General features: G+C 35.1%; 1 protein-coding gene and 1 long non-coding RNA gene across 3 annotated transcripts in view; both read right to left on the bottom strand.

Annotated features, from left to right (window-relative positions):
* The window catches only part of PPP3CA (protein phosphatase 3 catalytic subunit alpha), a 311,580-nt gene that overhangs the window by 260,668 nt on the left and 29,063 nt on the right, over positions 1-21,849 (bottom strand). The gene's annotated exons all lie outside the window — the stretch shown is intronic.
* Positions 533-20,753, bottom strand: LOC306669717. Its single transcript, XR_013766207.1, has 2 exons — positions 12,138-20,753; positions 533-10,144 (listed from the first exon to the last, which is right to left on the bottom strand). It is a non-coding gene; the product is annotated as an uncharacterized lncRNA (long non-coding RNA).

Here is a 21,849-nt window from a genome sequence, read left to right as displayed (position 1 = left end):
CCAAACACCAAATTTTTTAATCCTTTTAATTTTTTTCACCTTTCCTTGGAAAGCTCACATTCCAACAGAGACAGGCAGGCCATCCACTACAAGAGCAAGACATAGTACGTTAGAAGGTCATGAATTTTGTGAGAAGAATAAAACAAAGAAGGAACCAAAAGAGTGCCAGGTAAAGGTGGAGGTATGCGGCTACAATTTACACATCCTCTCCAACACCTGGAAAAGGGCCTGGAGCAGTTAAGAAACAGGAGCTCATGGCATAGGCTAAAGCCAAAGAGCGCATCCAACTCCCTGAGTAGAATGATTAATTTTGAGATATGCAAATAAAATCAGAACCATTCAAATACAAGAGACATGGGAGCAGGCAAGCTCCACCAAATTTAGTATTGGGAACACAAAACAAGGCTTGGAGCTGCCATAGCTGTTTTGCTGCCATGAGCACAAAGCCATCATAGCTAGGAAGGCAGAATGAAGGCAGGCTGAACCCAGGAGAGCTAAGTAACCAGCACTAATTACATCATTTGATTGTCTGGTTTAACCAATACCTGAAGTTTTCTGGACCCTGAATGTGCATGGAGCTACTTTAGGCAGTAAGAGCTTCCAAGTCAACTAAGTTGGTTCTTCAGAGGTTGAGATAACTTCCTTCTTTGCTTCTTCTAACAGTTCTTTTTGGGGTCATTTCTTTTTTGGAAAAGTTAAGAGTTGCTGTGTGACATTGTTTAATTCACTCTGAGCTGGGTTTTCTGTTACTTGCGAGCCAATGAAATGAGTCTATGCTGACAAGCATTCAAATTTATTACATAAAGTTAATGCAGATTATGTTCCCAGCACATCACACTTTGGAATGTTTTCTCTACTCTCCACTCTTAGTCTCAGTCAAGGTAAGGTCTTCCTGTCTACCAATCCACATCCATATCTCCATCTGCTTCTTAAAGCTTTCACTTTAATCCATCATTATTTATTCAGTCATTAAATCTAACCAATATTTAGCAGGCATTGTCAGGCACTGTGAATAAGACTAATAAAGCACAGTCTTTGTTCTCCATGACATTTCAAAAAAGAAACATTGGAATAAATATCTGAAATAGTAAATGCAGCATAATGGTTGACTGAAGCAAGACAATGGTAGCATGAAGGATGGGAAAGACCAAATGTGCCTTTGGAATGGTCTGTAACTTTTCATGCCTTCTCTCTCCCCACTGATGGCATCAACTTCATGCACATAGCTCTCAAAGGGCAAGGCATCACTGCCCTAAAAGGTGGTCAGATCTTTGAGGGCAGAACTGTCCAACCCTTTGATAGCTTCTGAAAATTCTATCATGTAAGTCTCCAATAAATATTCATGAAATTCAGATATGAGTGTTTCATACTCAAATTTTTGAAAAGATCGTAAATGCCCTTTATTTGTAAAACTGGTTAAGTTTCCTTGCATTTAGTCACAATACCAATTTTCTCTTCTTTGAACAGCTTAAAGTTTATCAGAAAAGCTCATCCTAACCTATCAGCACGTGCATCACCCCGAATCTCCTCACAGCCTTGAAGTCAGCCAAGTCTTTGTGTGTCCAAACAACTTCCTGCTTTGTTTTCACTCATCCGATTTCTTTAAGGAGCCAAGAGGATAAGTCCTTCACAAAGTTTCCCTTTCGAGCACCATATATAGAAGACATTTAAGCTGTGGCAATGAACTAGATAATCTCTTGCCACTATACTCCTTAAACAAGCTTTTATCTCAATTTAGAAAAAATAATTAAAAGACAGATGGACTAAATAGAACTAAGTAGAGCATTTAGTCCTCAGGTTATGGCAAACAAGAAGAAACAAAAACAAAACAAAACAAAAACAGGATATGGGGGGCTTCAGCACAATATGTTCCTGAAGAAAATTTCATAAATTCTTAAAGAGTGGATATGATGTAAGAAGGAAAAAAATGTTTTTCAAATATGGTGACTACTAAATCTATTTTGCATTGAAGTACTTTTCTGTATGATAATCTAAAATCTAATACCATGTTATGTACTATTTAAAATATCTAAATTAAAATTCTAAATCTATGTGGATATTTACAGGGCTATGATAATTTTGGAAAAATGAACTTGCTAGTCATCTTGTTCAAATCTCATCCCCATTTCAACATGTCATATTGAAATTTTGGTACTACCATAATGCTGGTGCTGTAGTCAAAATGCAGGAGAGGGGAAGTCAGCTCTGGGAAGCTGGCCTAGATGTACTCCTCACTCACAATGCCGTCTACAGGCCAGTGCACTCTGAGGCTCAGGACAGGAAGGGCGAGAAGCACAGAGACATGTCCTCCTTCCTTTTCTCCGTGTTAATCCTACAGCCCATCTGTTCCCTCCTCCCTCACCTTCCAGCCCCATCCAGTCAATATCATAAGCCCCTTTAGTCCTTTCTCCACACTTTTCCTTTTCCATAACAGCAGTTACTGACTCCCAGAGCCCAGGACCAGAAATGAGGCAGGTTCAGGAACACTGCCCAGGCCTCCAAGGAACCCCTCCCCTCTGCTCCATGAGGGCAGGGACACTGCATCCCTGACACTAGCACTGGCTCTGGCACACAGCAGGGCTTCTGTTTCCTCACGTTTTCTTTGTTGTTTCCTCCTCTAAAGCATCCCTTCCTTTTCACCACCTAGAAGAAGCTGCTGTTCCCACCTGCATATCTGCTAGCACAGAGTGGGACACCAGAAAGAACTACATTCAGAGAGCTAAGCCCTGCCTTCCTCTCTACCAGGGTCATGCATTGAGGTGACCTTGGGCAAGTCACTCCTTCAGTCTCAGCAGAATCAAGGGATTCTTCAGTGTTTCTGTTCCCGTGTTTTGGATATTCCTACAGCTTTACTTGTATCCTGTTTGTTGATTTGTTTTCTTCTCTGGCTCTCTCTTACTCAGTGAGGGCAGGGACACTGTCTGGATCCTCAGGCACCAGCACTGGGCCTGGCAGACACCTAGGGGGCATTCTGTAAGGAGAATAAAAGTACAAACATTACTTCGACACTTCAAAAGCTAGACTATTGAAGCAATAGAGATAGAACGATCTGCTTTTTCAGTACAGTGGTCAGCTATCAGTTAACCATGTTACCCTGGGAATGTCACTACCTTTAAGTCTTCATGTAAAATGAAGAAGAAACTCAGGGGAGGAGAGGTAATATGAATCACTTTGGGAAAATGAGTGAGATAATAAAAGAACTCCTTGGGCCCTGCATGTTCTAAGACTGGTGTGGAACTCCAAGCATTCCTTTTTGAGAAAGGAATCTCCTGAATTAATTCTGATACACTGATGCCTACCAGCACATCACCCCAATTATGAGTCACCAAATTAGATGAGCTTTAAGGGTCCTTGTAGCTCTAGCAATATATAACTGTAGGACACACACTAAATTTTACCAAACCTGTTTTCTTACCCATGTATATTCAGTATTATAATTTGACATCCAGGTATCAAGTAAAAGTTATACTATTTGTCATATATGCAGCTAATTGAATAATTTGTCTCATTGAGGGATTCATTAAAGTCTTTAATACTATTTATTCTAAGAGTGTGCTTTGTGCATTTTAATGATAAAAAATAATACACTACATACTACAACAGAGAAGCAGAGACAGGCCCATTTATCCAGGGTAAGGTTTCTCAACCTTGGCACTATTGACATTTTGTGCCAGATCATTCTTTGTTGGGGAGAGGGTATCCCATTCATTGTAGGATACCAGCATCTCTGGTCTCCACTCAATCAATACCAATACCCAACCTTTAGTTGTAGCAACTAAAACTATCTAAGGAAATCACCAAAGCTACCCCGACTCCCGCCCTGGAAACTACTAAGGGAATAACATTAAAATTGCTAATCATCTAGGGTCTCAAACTATAAAATAACGATCAAGGATATCATCAAACAAAGATAGGATACAGGACCAATACACAGTTACAATTCTTTCTTGTCTGAAAGAATATTCACTTAGACAGTAGTGGTATAAACATCTTATGAATAATCAGGAAAACAGTTGATTCAAAGTAAGCATCTATTCTCCCATTTGTACATAAAGCTTACAGGAGGAAAATCTCCATCACTGAGCACATGCATGTCCTAAGACTTAAGATTCTAGCTGGGTGTGGTGGCATGTGACTGTAATTCCAGCACTGCAGGAGGCTGAGGCAGGAGAACAGCAAATTCAAGGCCAGCCTCAGCAACTTAGTGAGATCCTGTTTTAAAACAAAAAATGAAAAGGCATGGTCATGTGGTTCAGTGGTAAAGCACCCCTGGGTTCAATCCCAGTACCAGAGGGGAAAGAAGATTCTAAATACCGTTTCCTGAACTTTCCTTTTGGAAAACTGGACACCTTCATTCAAAACCTCATTTTAGACCTCATAAGTTAAGACCGTCTAGACAGAATAAAACACAACGATGACCTGGCTGGTTTCTTCATCTAAACTTTTGTCTTTGGGGTCTGAATTATAGCTTGTTACTGTCAACACTCATAAATTTAACCATATAATTAGCAAATCTACAAATAACTTCTCCTCTGGACTCTGCCTACCGTAACATTCTAAGCTGTTTCTATGCCTCCATGTGAGTGCTCTTCAGGACTGGTTCTGAACCCCAGTGGAAGGAAGAAGAAAAGTCACTGATTCACACCAGAAAGTGAGACCTTATGTTTCAGAGAAGCAAAGACAACAACTTTTGCACTTCAAACTTCTTTCCCACTGTTAAGGCCTCAAAAATGTCTCCCCCTCAGTGAGTTTTCCTATTTAATGGATTAGGAAGCAGGCAAGAGTTTTGTTTTTATTTTCAAAGGAATATCACATATCTTTCAAGCAGATTGTGTCAAGGAGACACACTAACATTAAATATATATATGTGTGTGTGTGTGTATATATATATATGTGTGTATATATATATATATATTTACACATTCAAACATGGTAGAATAAAAGGAATTGCCTTATCTCAATAAGAATTAGCATTCTTACAAAAGCGGGTAATTTTATCAAAAAAATTCAGTTGATTTCAATCACAGAAGCCTTTAAGTTATTCTAAATTGCTGTCTGTGTCTCATTTACAGTGGTGATAAGAAATTAACCATTACCTATGAGATACTGTTTGCACCTACAATTAAACACAGGTGTTTAACATATGCACAATTTTTAAGTTTCTTTCTCATGCAGAGGCTAACGCGGTCCACATCTCTCCCGGAGGTTACCATTGGTTCACCTTCCTCCACCTTCATATAAGCCAAATGGCCGAAGGACCGACACACAAGATGAAGATGAATGAACCACTTTTAATACACTCCAGGTTGTGATAATCCAGTTTATCTTTTTTTGCTTTGGGTTATCCGCTTCAAAAATACGAGAAGGTAATGAGAGTATGTACATTCTCTACTTAAAAGATGAAATTTCATATGTCCTATAAATTTTGGTGGCCATGTCACTTTATTTAAGGGTTTTTATCACAGGCTGATTTTCTTGAGTATTTTCATCAGGTCACTCTTTGTTTCCCAATTTTTGTTTTTAACAGATCAAGGAAAATGTTTCTGGCTTGTTATTACAGATGTGTAAAAGTGTATGTTAATACATATGTGAGCACAAATGATAACATAACAAGTTCCAGACCTACAAGTCAGGAAGACTTACAAACAGAGCTGAAGTTCATGAGTCACAGTAAAAACTGCTACACCCTCCATACACAGGTGCCAGTCAAGCACCAAAGAAATGTTTTGAAGTTAAATAAGAATATGTTGAAATAACATACATTATAAATGAGAGTTTCTGAAACATTTCAATATATGTAAAATGGAGAATATCATTGTAGGACCTTATTATCCTCAAATCAAAAAACCATTGGCTCAAAGGTAGTATCAAATAAAATAACAAATAATTTTTTTCTTATTGGCTTTTCTCTTAAATGAAGTTTAGTTGCCTCTGTCAATCATACCAGCCAGTGACATATTCTCTCAGCCTCCTTAATCATCTGTTTCCTTTAGAGTTTCAATGGGATTCATCCCAGATTAATAAATATTATCTCACTTAATTCTCTGCCTAATACATAGTAAGTACAAGAGTAAACCTCCATTTCAAATACAAAAACAATGGCACAGGGTAAAACTAATCATGATCCTTCTCATTTACTGCATTCTAAGAGACTACAACATGAGCATGACGAACTGGCTCTCACAGTAGAGGTCACTGCTTGAGCAGGACAGCACCAGCAGATCCATGTAAGTAAAGTGAAAAGAAGGTGGCATATGGTTTCTTCATAACCACAGGTTAGCCCCACAGAGGGCAGACTGGACAATTATCTCCATTTCCAGAAAAGGGTCAGCCACACCAACCCCAACACAGACAGCTGCTGACACAGACACCCCTTCTGTCATGGCAGAAGCCTCTGCAGACTTATCCCCTACTATCCTGTACAGGAAGTAGTCGAGGCAGAAAGAATGCCCTGCACTGAATCTCAGATTCTGAGATTTGCTGCATATCATTTTTATCATTTTTAAATGAAAACATGAAGTTAGCTTTGTGTATTTTTTTTCATGGCTTTTCCTAATGTCATTGCCCCTTTTGTAGCTCAGCTGTTTATACATTTGTCTCCACTATTTCAAGGGTGAGAACACTTGATACGAAGCAACAGGACCTGGAATCAGGGAACCAGCTCTTAAACTAACTGGCTCTACTCATATTTTGTTGAACCCCTGCTAGGTTTTCTCCAAAGGTTCCTCTCAGTTTCAAAGATCTAGAATTCTAGTATTTCCCAAGAAAAACCCTAGAATCAGCACAAGACAGTGGGCCTGACAGCTCCCTCTATGACAGAATTACAGAAAGGTTCACCCACAGATTGACAAGAGTCCCTAAGGTACAGCCCAACATCTTTCAGAACCAGTCTCAGACAACCTTTTAAAGTAAACTAAAGCAAGTATTTTTTTTTTTTATTTGAGGTTATAAGGTCAACTCTAGTAACAAGTTGTCAATATCACACCTAGCAAGAATCTTCTGATAGAGATATAAACATGCTTATGAATAAATTTTATATATCAGAATGTCAGTTTTGTCCTCTCTTTAAAATGCTAAAAAAAATTGTTCTTTTTTTATCTTAATAACCCACTATAGCAAACATGTAAATGGTACTGCTCAATGCATTTATAATTTCCATTACAAAACACTGAACTTATTTTCGTCAGGTCTTAATCATTAGTAGGTAAAGATATATTTACACTGTCCTCCTTATCATGAAAGACTGGTATTATGCAAAGTCCTACAGTTACTTTAAAAGGAATTCTTTCAACACACTTTTAGTGAATACTTCTGTGTGTCCAACTCTGTTTGGCACAGAGTTTGCAAAGCTGATTAAGATAATGGTCTCTGCCCTCCAGAAACACAGTCTCCTAGGGAGGAAGGAAAAAAAAGTAAATAGACTAATAACAGACTAACACAGAGTCTATTTCAGAGAGACAAATAATTTGGGTCATAGGACAAATAAGCTACAATATTATCAAATTTATTTAACAGATACAAACTAATGAAATTAGTACACAAAAATATAAAACATTTCAAGCTGTCAAGTCAAACTCCCCGTAAACACTTTGTATCCAGGAAATGTGAATCACAGTAGCATTATAAAACATGAGAAATATTATAAAACACAGCATTATAAAACATTAATCAGAAAACTTATTTGGATCAGATTGTCAAGGTCATACATCTTGGTTTTAGCTTTTGTGACACATAAAATAGAAAGATCAGGTCAGAAACATAAACTGTGATGACAATCTACTAGTGAAATGGCACTAGTGTTGTTACCATGGTGATAAAGCAACATTTCCCATTACTTTTTTTTTAAATATTGTTTTAGTTGTAGATGGTCACAATACCTTTATTTTATTTATGTATTTTTATGTGGTGCTGAGGATCGTACCTAGTGCCTCACACATGCTAGACAAGCAGTCTACCACTGAGCTATAAATCACTTCAAGTCAAATAATACTTCATACAGTGGGTCATAAATGTTATTCCAGATTGCATGTTATCTCCACTCCCCAAAAGTAATTTATCTTTGAATAATTCTGAATCTTCTCTATACTCAGATTATCGTGTTTTCTATCACTATTATGTAATTTGTTGAAGAAAATTTTAATAATGGAAAAAGTACTAAACTAAAACTTTTATCGATCTTTTGGGAATCAAATCAAGATGTAAGATTTTACTTTTAAGGCATTTCAAATGTCCTTAACAAATCATAATTCAATGCAGTTACACATTACACAACCTTTTTAAAAAGTACATATATACATCTATACGTAAGGAAATGACAGGGAGGAGGGTATAAAAAATCATGGAATGAGACAGACATCATTACCCTATGTATATGCATGATAACATGAATGGTATGAATCTACATCATGTAGAACCATAGAAATGAAATGATGTACCCCATTTGTGTACAATGAATCAAAACACAGTCTGTAAAAAATTTTAAAAAATATAATTTTTAAAAACAATAAATATATTTACTCACACTCTCTAATGACATATAAGGCAGTATTCAAGACTTTAAATGTCCCAGTGTTATCCAAACCAAAAAACTATTTAATATCAAAAAAAGAACATGATCCTCACTACTTGCTAAATATGAGGCCCTTCCTATGCAAATGTTTCCAAAGGAGTTAGTGTTACGAATCACCCAGTTTGCAAGATCATTCTCAAACAAAAGAGTGCAACTATGCTCACTCTTGATAAAAGTAATCCTACTAAGGTATTTAAAGAATGGTTTACTATTTTAAGTAGGCTTTTTTGTACTTTTGTACATACTTAATAGAATGCTTACTCCAATTAAGTTTCTCTTTTAAAAAGAACATGTATAAATACACATATATTTTAAAATCATATAATTAACAGAAACCACCAAAAAATGATCTAATTAAAATAAAGCATGCAAATAAGTAAATGTATTTGTTTTCTACAACAATTGGTCCATTTAATTCAGTTTACAGATATAAAGAAATTTCAGTTGAAAGAAAAAAAAGTAAAAGTGGAGGAAAAACTACCCAGCTTCTTAAAAGGGTACTCTTTCTTTTAGATAGTTATTTCATTGGTACAGACTACCTGGGTTTATGAAAATTTGTTGCATATATGATAATAGGAAAATAGTAAAATGTATAAATGCTATAGAAAGAACCCTAGATTTACAGTAAGGATATGAATTCATTAATTTATTTGTGCCAGAAAACTCCCTGGCATGTGGCTTAATTAAAGGCCCACATCTGTTATTAACCAGCTATGCAACCATGGACAAGACCCTGTTTTCCTCATCTTTAAGGGCCCTTCTGGCCTTAACACCATGAGATCAAGCTGCAATGATATATACTATTATAAACCTCTGTATTACATATCAAAAAAGTGAGATTAAACTTTCCTAAATTAGCATGCTATCAGAGAGTAATTAAAAACTCTTGATCTGTAATAAAAGCTTGTCATAGCACCCTCTAATAAGATTAACATGTTATTCATACTTTCAAAAACATAAATTTAATACTCATATTTATTTTACCTCCACCACTCCAATTGTTCTAACTTAAAAAAGGAAAATATCCATATTTTTCCACATATGCACAAAAATACACAAATATACACATTTTATCAGATAACTGGTATTTGTTAAAAAAATATAAAATACATGACTGTTTATATGTATATGCATGCCTGCAATTTTCTTTGTTTACTGAAAACATGCACATTTTCCTAAGTGCATAGCTATTCAATTATTTTAAAAACACTTACATAATATTCTAGTCTGTATGTACCAAAATCTATCCCAATTTTTTTCCACTGGTTTTTAGTCAAGAAAAATACACTTTTAAATAATTACTTTGTATTAACAACCTACAATGTGTTATCAATAAACATCCTTTTATGTTATTATTTTCTGTAGGCTAAATTTCTAGAAGGGATAGGATTACTGAAACAAAGAATAAGGACATTTTACCTATAAAAAATTCAAACTCAACAGTATACAGAAATAGCAACTATTTAAATAACCTTACTAACATTAGCTATAAGTCCTTTAAGTTTTCCAATCTGAAAGAAAAGAACTATTTTTTTAATTTCCTGACCACTCATAAAACTGAACATATTTATATATCTTCACTGACTATATTTGCATTTTGTCTACTATTCAACCCTTTCAAACAAGCTTTTGTTTCCTTTTTATTGATGTCCTGAGACTCTTTACATATTAGTCTTGTGCCTACCATACTTGTTACAGTTATTTCCTGCTAGGTTTTGGTCTGTTTTTTTTTTTTTTTTTTTGGTGTTTCTCAAAAACATGAATGTTTATTTTTTATAAAACTAAATCCTTTAATCTTTGCTCTACAGATTAAAGTTTCTCAGCATATTTACAAAGACACCTCATGAAGATGTTTTCTGCCAATATTTTTTACTTAGATTGTCTGAGTTATAGTTATCCTGTTAACAAATGTACAATGATTTTTATATGTGGTGTCAAATATGGCTAGAAGCCACGCCATATTATATGCTGAAATATCCACATTTTTTTTCTATTTAATGGAAATGTTTTATCATTTCAGTAAATTTCACTATGTCCTGGAAACTGCTTCTGGATTGTGCCTAATGATGCTGGTTTCTGTACCAATACTGTCCTTTCATTTGTCAATTTTGATTTCTGACATAAGGACAATATTTCCCTGTAGTCTCATTTCTACAGACTAAATTCTTATAGTTTTAAAAATTAATGCGATAAAAATTGGAACCTAGAACACTGTGCCAAGTGTTCATGTTTGCTCACGTAGATAAGAAAGCTAAGAAACAACTTCCTAAATTCCTTCATGTTAAAATTTAAATAGAATCATATTCAAAAATAAATAAAAACATACATATTCACACAGCTAACAGGTTTTAATTAAAATTTACAACTACTAGTCTATACATTCTATACTCTATATTCAATTATTTAATTTTACCAACACATGTAGTTAAAAACTGTGGAAGAAAAATTTCTCATATGACCTTACTTTTTTTTATATAGAAAAATTCAAAAATCTCTAATAAATGTTCTTTATTTTATATGCTACAATTTATGAGACTGCCTAACTTTAAATAGGCCAGTCAGTCTGGCCCAATTTAAGCAAAAACATTGAGGCCATTGAAAATTAACTGAAAAGTCAACCCACTTTAGAAGAAAGTTATTAGTAGAACAAGGGTGAAGTTACAAGCACTTGTGAAAAGCACAATAAATAAACAATAAGGCCCATTCAAGGATGCTAGGGAGACATTCAGGCCTAGCAGGGCTAAAACAAGAGACAGAAGAATCAGTTCCCATGTGGGCACCAGTTTGTTTATTTTATTTTGCTTATCTGAAATCAGAGCAAATGATCCCAGTGGTTTGAAATGGTTTGAAAATGTTTCTGGGCATGTGGAGGAGAAAAAGTGCCTAGTTTTCAACCAGGGTAACTGTTTTGCTTATGACAATGAACTTTAAAGCTTGCAACTGAAAACTGAAATGTCTGAGACCATAAAAGGTATTATTCTTTCTTATTCTCATCCTCCAACCTTTTTCAGAAAAGATAGAGTGAATCTTTTCTACATAACTCTAGAAGTATTGCACAGTGTGACCCATGAGTTACTATTTATGGAAAACTACTTGCAGAATTATTGTGTTTCAGACCTCAGTAAAAGATACTAAATTAAGTTAAATTATAAACTTCATAATTGAAGTTTTCTAGAAAACCAACAATTATTTAAGATGTGGTATGAATGTCTCTCTTAATGATTTCCTGTGCAGCCAGGTTAGGTGATGAATAAGACTACAATATATTTCTATAAGAATACAAATATAAAGGGGAAATTATAATAGTCATCCTTTTCCCACATAAAAAGTAAAGCTACCTGCAATCTCTGAATAGGACAAAGTGAGATTTGTATTATCAAAACTCCCTACTCAAGGGAAATTTCAAAATAAAATCATTTATCCTAATTTTCCTACCTCAAAGGGAGAAAACAAGTCATCCAAAGTTGGGTGAAAAAATCAATCATGAAGGTTGTAACATACACCTATGTTCTTCTAGCATCTTATAACGTAAAAATGTTTTAACGGCATTTAAATAACATCAAAATACATCTAGCCTAACAGTGTTCTAAGTGTTTTCCATGATTTACAAAAATGATCACTTGTTCAGTGACTCAAATGATGGAAATACAATGCTCTTCAGTACTTGAGAACATTACTACCAATTAACCAGTTAATTTCAAAGCTTTACCCAATGCTTTACAAGGACAGGATTTGCTGGAAGGGTACACATAAGTAATAGATTATGTATGTATGTATATATGTATGTATGTATTTTATTTATTTATTTTGCAATCAGACATCCAGAGGAGGAAAAAATTTGAATTTTACCTGCTGAAAAGGAGCACACACTTGACTCTCATGAGACAAAGAAGCAGTCCACCACAAACACAACAGGCAAGGCTATAAATTCCTCAATTTATAAGAAAACAGTTTTTTGTCAAATCCACAGAACATCTATTGTTTGGTTAGCTTACTATGGAAGGGAATCTCTAAATTGGTTGGCTGTCATTAATTTAATTGCATATTAGAGCAGCTAATTAGGGAAGGCACTTTTCTGTGTACTGCCTCAGGTAAAGGTTGAGTTAGTAGCCAACTTTCACCCCACATCCCTACTTGCTTCTGAATCAGTGCTCTGTCTTGAACACCTACCAATACACTTCTGGAATGTGCTCTGCCTCCTCCACCTGACCACTAACATGTCCCCTCCAGAAAGCCACAAATGACAGTGCTCAGAAGCAGCCAAGAGAAGACAGCACTTGAAGGCAGAGCCAAAGGGAGAGTGAAAGGAACATCCCTACCAAGAAACTAATAATACAGGAGCTAAAGAGAAAAGTAAATAAATATGTTTTTTTTTTAAATAAGTAAATATGGGCTGTCCATCCATCACCATCCTCACTATTTAATCTTCCAGTAGAACACAAAAACTCATTCTGACCTGAAAGGAGAAACATTCAGCAGAAGCAAAACAAAATATAAACAAGCTGAGCTACACATTTGCTTTGCTTTTACTGTAATTCTGAAATTGATCTAGTATTATAGAATGACTGACTAAAGGAACCAAATCCAACTCCACGGAGCTTGGTAGGTGTGTGAACTCGTACTCTGATTTCTTTTTTTGCTTTGTTTACTTATTGGCATCTACATTAGTTGTGAAAATTAGACCAGATAAGCCAGACAGCCACAGAAAATCCAAGGCCTGGGAGTTAGACCAGGACAGGGATGAGACACGCTCCAGGAGCATCCTTGAAGGTGTCAGTGGACGCACCTTATCACTGCTTCTCTCAAGCCCTGAAGCTGGTGGTGCTAACGCAGTCATCAGCGTTCTGTACTCAGTGATGTTTCCCAGCAAAACCCATAAAACTTACATCATGGTGTGTATATGAAGACTATAAAATGGAATTAAAAGAATCTGATGCCCTAATTTCATTTTAAATCAAAACAGCAAATTCCATTGACATGCTGTATTTATACAAATGACTCCAGTGCTATTGAAAATCTAAAGTCTGAGGGTAGAGCTCTACCATATAAAACTTTTGTCTCCAGCTATGTGCTGTGATCATGGTTTCAGTTTTCCTGGTCCACAAGAACGTAAAACAGGATACGTTGAAACAAAAATGAATAATTAACACATTTCCAATGTTTGGGGGCTTTTACCTCTGTGATAGAACAGTTTTATGTGGTTTTTGCAGCACAAACCAAGGAACCAGACAGATCATCATGGCTGGCTGGTATATCAGCTGAAAAACAATCTTCACCTGTCAAAATCCTATACATACAAGGCAGAGAAGTTAACTCTCTTACACAGTTTTCTGCTAACAAATTACTCTTCTTGCTTATGTAACAAATGGTACACATCTCTATTTTAAAATGCAGCTATAACTGGTCATGTACCCAAAGTTTAAAAAGTTAATGCACTGTCAATTATAAAATGTTCTCCTTAGTGGAAGCATTCTTACACTTCTAAACCTACTGGATGAACTTGCTGGCTCCCAGGTGAAGGCTTCTCCAGAGCAAATACTATGACTATGTTTAGTGATTTTTCACAGGCCAAAATAACCCAAAAGGTTAAAACCCAGCTATTCACTGCTTTTTTAAAGCTAGACTTCTCTATTTTAAAAATCCTTTTTGTATTTTTGTTCTATGTTAAGTTAGAATCACCACAAACAGCAACTTCACAATAGGAATCCTTCCTTATTATGAAACTCGTGAATCTGTTATCCAAACATAATGAATGATAAAGAAAGCACAATGGTAACTGAGTAATCATGGGAGAATTTCCTAATTATATCTCACACATTTTTTTAGCCTTTTCATCTATTGGGCGTATCCCCAAACAATTTAACAATACCTCTTGTAATGACTCATGTCTACATGTTGCAGGGACTGTGGTTTGTGCTCTTAAAGATTCATACACCAAAAGTCTGGTCTGGAATGTGAAATTAAAAGTAATTAATCAAGATTTTTTGGTGTTTTCCACATGCAAACACCTTCATGCTATGCAACTGAATTTTTTTTAATTATTTTCTTCCAAGATAAGAATACCTGAGCCAAAATAATGCTAGATTTTAAAACTGGAGAAGACAAACTTCCCTATGATAGTTTAATGTTTGTGTTAATACCACTCTTCAAAATGTACAGCATACTTAACAGTTTTATCACAATACCTAGCACATAGAATGTTCACAAGATCCCCTTTAACGCAATATCCCAGAATTACTTTAAGTAAATTTATTAGCCTACTTTATCCTGCAGTCACAAAATATTTCATGATTTTAGCAAATTAGTATTTTCTGAAGTAATAATTTTTATATACATTCATACTTGAGATTAAACTTTTACATTAGTGAGAGGAAGTTATTTCCCAGAAGAAGGAAGCTAGAGTTTTCTATCAAGAGCTCCCCCAACCCTGCCCCCCTTCCTCTGTTATTCCCTTTCTGTGCTCTGAGAACAAGGCCTTTGTCATCTATGATTTATAAAGCTGAAGGAACAGAAAGGGAGAAAAGATACTACACATCAGGTGTTATCATCGTACTTCCTGTGGCTTCCAGTTGTAAGGGGCTTTATTCCTGGGGATATTATAAAATGACAAAGCTTCCTACTTGACAATGACCCATAAATAATAGAATATAAGAAACAAAATCTTTCTGAAATGTGGACAACCAGGCTTCTGAAACAGTTATGTTGTAATGTCTTATAAACATTTGACCCCAAAAGGTGAAGAAGGGAGGGGGACATCACGGTCTCATAAAAGCACCTTTTTCTAGAGTTCAGGAAAGACATTCTTAAACATGGCCAATGGGAGTTACAATCACCAAGAAAGAAAAAACCATTGCCCTGCCTGAAAAGAGAACAACTAAAAGAAAAAGGGAAAAGAGGGCAGGTGGGTGGGTGTGTGGAAGAGTGAAAGGAAGAAGAAAGGGAGGGAAACACACACACACACACACACACACACACACACACACACACAACAGGTAAGGCCCAAGGAAAATTCTAATTCTACATTTCTTTTTTTAAATCCAGATATACCTGCATAAGAACAGACTTGATTCTGTTGATTGATTTTTTTATTTTTTTGTAGTCTTCAGTCAACAGTCAGAATTTACCTAGAAAGAGCCTGTCCTCTAAGGTGTAATGCAAAGAAGTATTTCTGTAGACTATTTCTACACTGTCTAAATGAGAAAAAATAAATATTTTTTTAAAAATATGCTATACCTGACCCTATTTTAAAAGAAAGCATGTATTTATTCATTCTAATGATTCAAACTAAGTCTTCATCCCATGTCTTAATAAGCTTGATATAATTAACATGCCATATGAAAAGATGAGTATGCAAATTAACCAATTACCTAACAACTACTTTTTTTAAGTTGTAGATGGACACAATATCTTTAATTTATTTATTAATTTTTAGGTGGTGCTGAGTGAGGATCAAACTCAGTGCCTCACACATGGTAGGCAAGTACTCTACCACTGAGCTACAACCCCAGCCCCTAACAATTACTTTTGTTGAAAAAAAATATGCCAGCTGTACTAGTGAACTCTAGTAGTGTGTATGTGTACTAGAGATTGAACCCAGGAGCACTTTACCACTATGCTAATCCCAATCTATTTTATTTTTTATTTTGAGATACTTTGCCCAAGCTAGCCTTGATCTTGGGATACTCCTGACTCAGCTTCCCAAGCAGCTAAGATTAGAGGCATAAGATACCACGCCCACTAACTCTAGTTGTTCCTTATCATATTTAAATAAGTAAAAAGAAAAGCTTCCCATGATTAATTTCCTGTTGTTCTACATAGAAGTTTATTTTCACAGCCTGGAATGTTTAAAAATACATCATTATTAGTACAGTGCTACAAAAATAAAATGTGACCTAAGTTTAAAACTTGATTTCTCAGTAGCCAATACTAATGATTATTATGCTTTATTTTAATATTGATATGCCAGGTTCACTGGAATTACTAATACAGTCACAAGAACCCTCAAACTTTTTCAAAAAGAGTGATACTTAGGTCCTACAAAGAACAGAAAAGGAAATTACATAAACTCCATTTTAAAAGGAATTAGTTTTAATTTAAAATTAATAATATGTACTTCCATAAGAAAAACTGCTTGGGAATAACGTGTGAAAAATCAATGACAAAATTTAGTACAGTGAAAGAATAAACATTTTTTGATTTCAGGTATATTAAACTTTTTTAAAAATTATAGATTTACTTGTCAAGATAAAGTTAAATTAATGTATCTAAAATGGAAGCAGCAAATTATTTGAAATTCATCATCCTAAAGAAATGAGTAAAAAAGTATAATACTAAATGAATAGTGAAAAATATTAAAATGTTTTTAAACAAAGACTAAAATTATTTTAAAAATTCCTTTATGAGGGAGACTAATTTTAAAATTAATAAGTAGTCAATTCTCACTTGTTAATAAGTCACAGCAAGGAAACAGATAATTCATCATTTCTTATTTGCCTGTGAACCCAAATATAGCTTACATTTCAAGAGATCAGTTTAAGCTTTTTACAAGTTATGAAAACATAATACCAGATGTTTAATTTTGCTTTTGTACTATATTCCTACCATTTTTCTCTTTGTCCCAGGAGGAAAATAATTAAAATTAGTTGAGTACTTTGCATGTGACAAGGCGTTATGACTAGTTCATTTATTATCTAATTTAATCTTCACAACTACGCACTTGAAAGTCTGCACCCTACTATCTAATGAAGTATCTAAAAATCATAAAAATTGAGTCAGTTACTTGAAGACTTGGAGCTCTCTACTGGGTGTTCTCCCCCAACCCATGTTCCACATCCATGTCACTGGGTAGCCTGCAACACAAGATACCAAGTCTCACACAAGGCTCCCATCTCTCTGCTGGGGAAGCCCTGGTTATGAACACACATACATGCACACCTGACCTACCATTCATGCCAGCCATTGAAGTATTTCTAAATTCACCTTTTTCCACTCATGGTAGGTGATATGCAGAAAAGTCACTTACAAGTTACGCAGACTCTGTTCTCTACCATTTACTACTGTATCCCCCAACATACCAGGCAAATGTTAAGACAAAAAATAATATGACATTTAATGAATGTCTACTCTTTTCTAAGTGCTTTTCTAGGTGGAATACAGAAGTATCTCCTTTTCTAAGTACTTTCCTAGGTGGAATAGAGAAGTATTTCCTTCAATTATAAGTAGCTGAGAAAGACAATCAGGAGTATAAAAAGTATTTTTTAAAGTATAAAAAGATGATATATACTTCTGATTTTAACTGAACATGAGATAAAGGAAATGAACATGTATTAGCATATTACTGTGCAATGCATATACTGCTCAAGGGATTGTAGAACCAGTATACCTAGGCTATCAAGGCACAACTATAAACACAAAAATAAAGGTATATGATTATATACATATAAATTACAACTTGAACTTTGTGGTACAAGACATACATAGAAGGCTAGAACTCAGAACATTATTTTGTAATTCAATAGTTACTAGAAGAATTCATAAGGAAGAAGGGATTTTCTGTAAGAATAAAAAAGACAATTACTAGCTATAAATAAAAATATTTAGAATCCTATTTATGGAACTAACATTCATGAATTACTTTCCTTCTTACGTTGGCTGAAAGGATATTCATTGTGTTAACATACTGGTTTCATGGACAATTAAAAAGTTAATCAAAATATCTCCTCTAGTAAAAGTCCCTTAGTAAAGCTAAGGTGTACATAACTGGCTGAAGAAATTTCAAACAATGATTATTAATTAAAAAAAATAAAATGCACACATTAGTGCTATAAGGGACAAATATTCAGTGAAGGACAGAGTACAAAAGACAAGCAGAATGTAAAACAGAAGAGCATAGCACTTTCCACCAGGCACTGAACCAGACAAGCCACAGGTTGCAGGGAAAACCAGAGTCTTTGACATCCTAACATGCTGCCTATACAAGACAAAAGGAGTACACAAAAAGTATCTGAAAATGTACACCAAAATATAGGACTTTTAAAGTTATTCAGAAAAACATTGACAAATTTTCAAAAGTTGACTTCTTCTTTCCTTTCCTTCTTCCAATCTTAACAAATCCTTCACCTAGATCTCTTAAGTATTTCCATTTACGTTCATCTGCATCTTTCATCATTACCAAAGATCCCCTCAATAGGAATGCATTTTTCTATGACAAACATCTCTATTTCATTTTGTTTTATTCTATTTATTTTTGATGTACTTGGGTTTGAACCACTGAGCACATACCAGCCCTTTTTACTTTGCATTTTGAGACGGGTCGCACTAAGTTTCTGAGGATGGCCTCCAACTTGGAATACTCCTGCCTCAATCTCCTGAGTTGTCATGATTACAGGTGTGTGCCACTGCACCTGGCTATCTCTTATTTTTTAGTACCAATAAATTCTGAGTTCTTGAAGGATATACTATATAGAATTAACCTCTGGGACAATCCATTGACATTCTGACTTAAAGCAAAGGAAGAGTCATCTTCTCATCAAGATACATTGTTTTAGAAGCCTCAATTTTTTTGAAAGCTAACATTAACATTCTACTTGTATAGCTGACATTCAAAACAAGAGAGATGTGGGGATTTAATGTAACTTTCTCTTCATTTCACTTTATGATCCATGATGAACTGTCCTGTGTCTCCCCAACAGCCTCCTGATCAGCACTCCACGCTGGTAGTACTTGAAATATAAAACGTTTTCAGAAGCCATGGCAATTCAGACTGCACAGCTGTCTGCGCAGAATTCCCATTAAACTGACTAAAAATTCCTAGCGGAAGGCATGATTTATTATAAGCAAATGGCCACTCTGGCTTTTTTGGTAGCAAGATTTTAAATGAAAATAAGATGATGTAAGATACATGTTGTTTGGATGTTTTAAAACTCTATTAAACCTAACTTTATAATGGTGGTGAAAGTGAGGGTCGAAATAATTAAATGTCAACTCCAGCTGATTAATGAACACATGAAAAAAAAATGGGAGAACTGATCTCAAAAACTATTCTCTGAGGAGAACTGCAATCGAGGTGCACACACTAGAAAAATACAGACATCACTGTACAGCAGGAAACTCCTCAGAGTCTGTCAATCAATGCAAGAGAAAATAGAATGCATTTGCAATTTTTAAATGCATTTAATGCCCAGCAATTTCATCACCTATCCTACATTTCAGACTGGGAGGCAATCCAGAAACTCAAGGGAATTAGAAATTTACAAAAATATGTTTGCACTATGCTATCCGACTCCTGTTATTGGCAACGTTACCATAGATATTTCAACATATGTTAATTTTAAAGAATAAGTTCTGGAGTTAGGCTTCTAATTTATCATATTTCAATTAAAGAGATGTTAGCAGTCAAGTTGCCAAAAGATTTAATTTTCAAAACAGTAACTCTTATGTTGCTGGCTGCTCCATGAGAACTGCCAGTAACAGCATACAAGACTCTCACCATAAGACATCTGAAATAATTTAATGGAAAAAAATCTAGCTCCATATATTTTAAAAGAAAAAAAAAGTAATCCCTATAAGAGACTTTTTATGTATACATTTTCAGTTGAACCACACAGAGGGAAATAGAAATAAAGTCCAAATATTCCTCTAATCTGTTTCTGCCAGATATCTGAATGCTCACCTTCCTTCAGTATAAGCATCATTGTATATTTCCTTCCCTTATGAAAAGTGCTAAGTGGACCAACAATAGATTTCATGTGTGTTTTTCTCAAAGCACACTTAGAAACTACTAGCTCTTGCTTTGGTCGATTCCTTTCATGTAAGTAACAATAATTGCACACAATGAGAGAAATCTTAATTACATCATTACTGTAAGTTTCTCTGTAAATAAGACCCCGAAACATAAATACCAGGCCCTGAAAACTCAATTTTCATTTCCAGTTGCACTGAATTCCTTCAATCACCTGTTTGTCTTCTGTGACTTCCTGTGACTATTCTCTGGTGAGGGGTCTCTTACCTCGCACAAGTTTTTCCTCTATTTTCTCTACCACTACCCTTAACATGTTGCATTTTCTGGCTTCTTTATTCCCTCTGTGCCATTAAAAGAAAATAAAATTTGATAGGATCTCAGATACTTTAACATAAGGAAAAAACAGGAAATAACAAGTATAAATGCTGAGCTTCCTCCTGGCTATGCTTTGAGTAAAGGGTTTATAGTTGTGCCTTGGTACCCATGGTGTACTGGTTCCACAATCCCTTGAGCATACCAAACCTGCAGATGCTCAAGTTCCTTAAATAAGTGATGGAGCATTGCACATGGTTCATGCACATCCTCTTGTCAACTTTAAATCATCTCTAGATTACTTACTCATACAATGTAAACACTAAGTAAACAGCTGTTATACTGTTTGGGAGATAATGACATAAAAATCATCTGAACAAATTCAACACAGATTGAATCTTTTTTTTAAATATTTTCAATCTACAGTGAGCTGAACCAGAAAGGTATCACCCATGGATACAGAGGGCCAACTCTACAGTTTATTTAATAACAATTAGAAAATACAATGCTATGGTCTGAATGTGTATGTCCCCAAAATTCACAATATCCTAGTACCAAGAAATGAGACCTCTGGGAGAAGATGGGGCCGTGAAAGTTGAGCACTCATGAATGGGAACGATGCCTTATTAAAGGACTAAATGGAGCTTATATGGCCCTTCCAACACAAGATGTTATGATAAATTAACACCCATCTCTGAAGAGGACCTTCACCAGAAGTCGACCATGCTGGCAAAGTGACCAAGACTTTCTTGCCTCCAGAACTGTAAGAAGTAAGTTTCTGTGCTGTGTAGGTCACATAGCACAATACATTTTGTTAGAGCAGACTAAAACATACTACAACTCTGATTTTACAGAAAACTGAGACTTAGGTTAAATCCTTTACACAAGACTATAAAATCAATGAAATTCAAAATCAAGTTCATGTTCTTCCCCCTCTGAATATTTTTCCATGTCTTTTTATTTACTGACATTTATATGTAAGAGTATGAGTCACTCATTAGGATACAGAAATATGACCATAAGAATAAATCACACAAGAAATATCCTATTCATTGGTCTTTATGTATGGGAAGGATATTGTATCTATTAAAATAACAATGGCTTAAATAAGAAGTGTAGCTTTCACAGAAAATAAGTTAAGGTGGATAATTCAGCCTAGTATGGCAATTCCACAAAGATCCAAAATCCTCTTACCAGACTCCTCTATATTCTACAGAGTGTGATTCTT

This window comes from Sciurus vulgaris (assembly GCF_902686455.1).
Source record: "Sciurus vulgaris genome assembly, chromosome: 9".
Lineage (NCBI taxonomy): Eukaryota > Metazoa > Chordata > Mammalia > Rodentia > Sciuridae > Sciurus > Sciurus vulgaris.
Note: the sequence above shows the minus strand (reverse complement) of the source record. Positions and strands in the feature narration are given on the sequence as shown.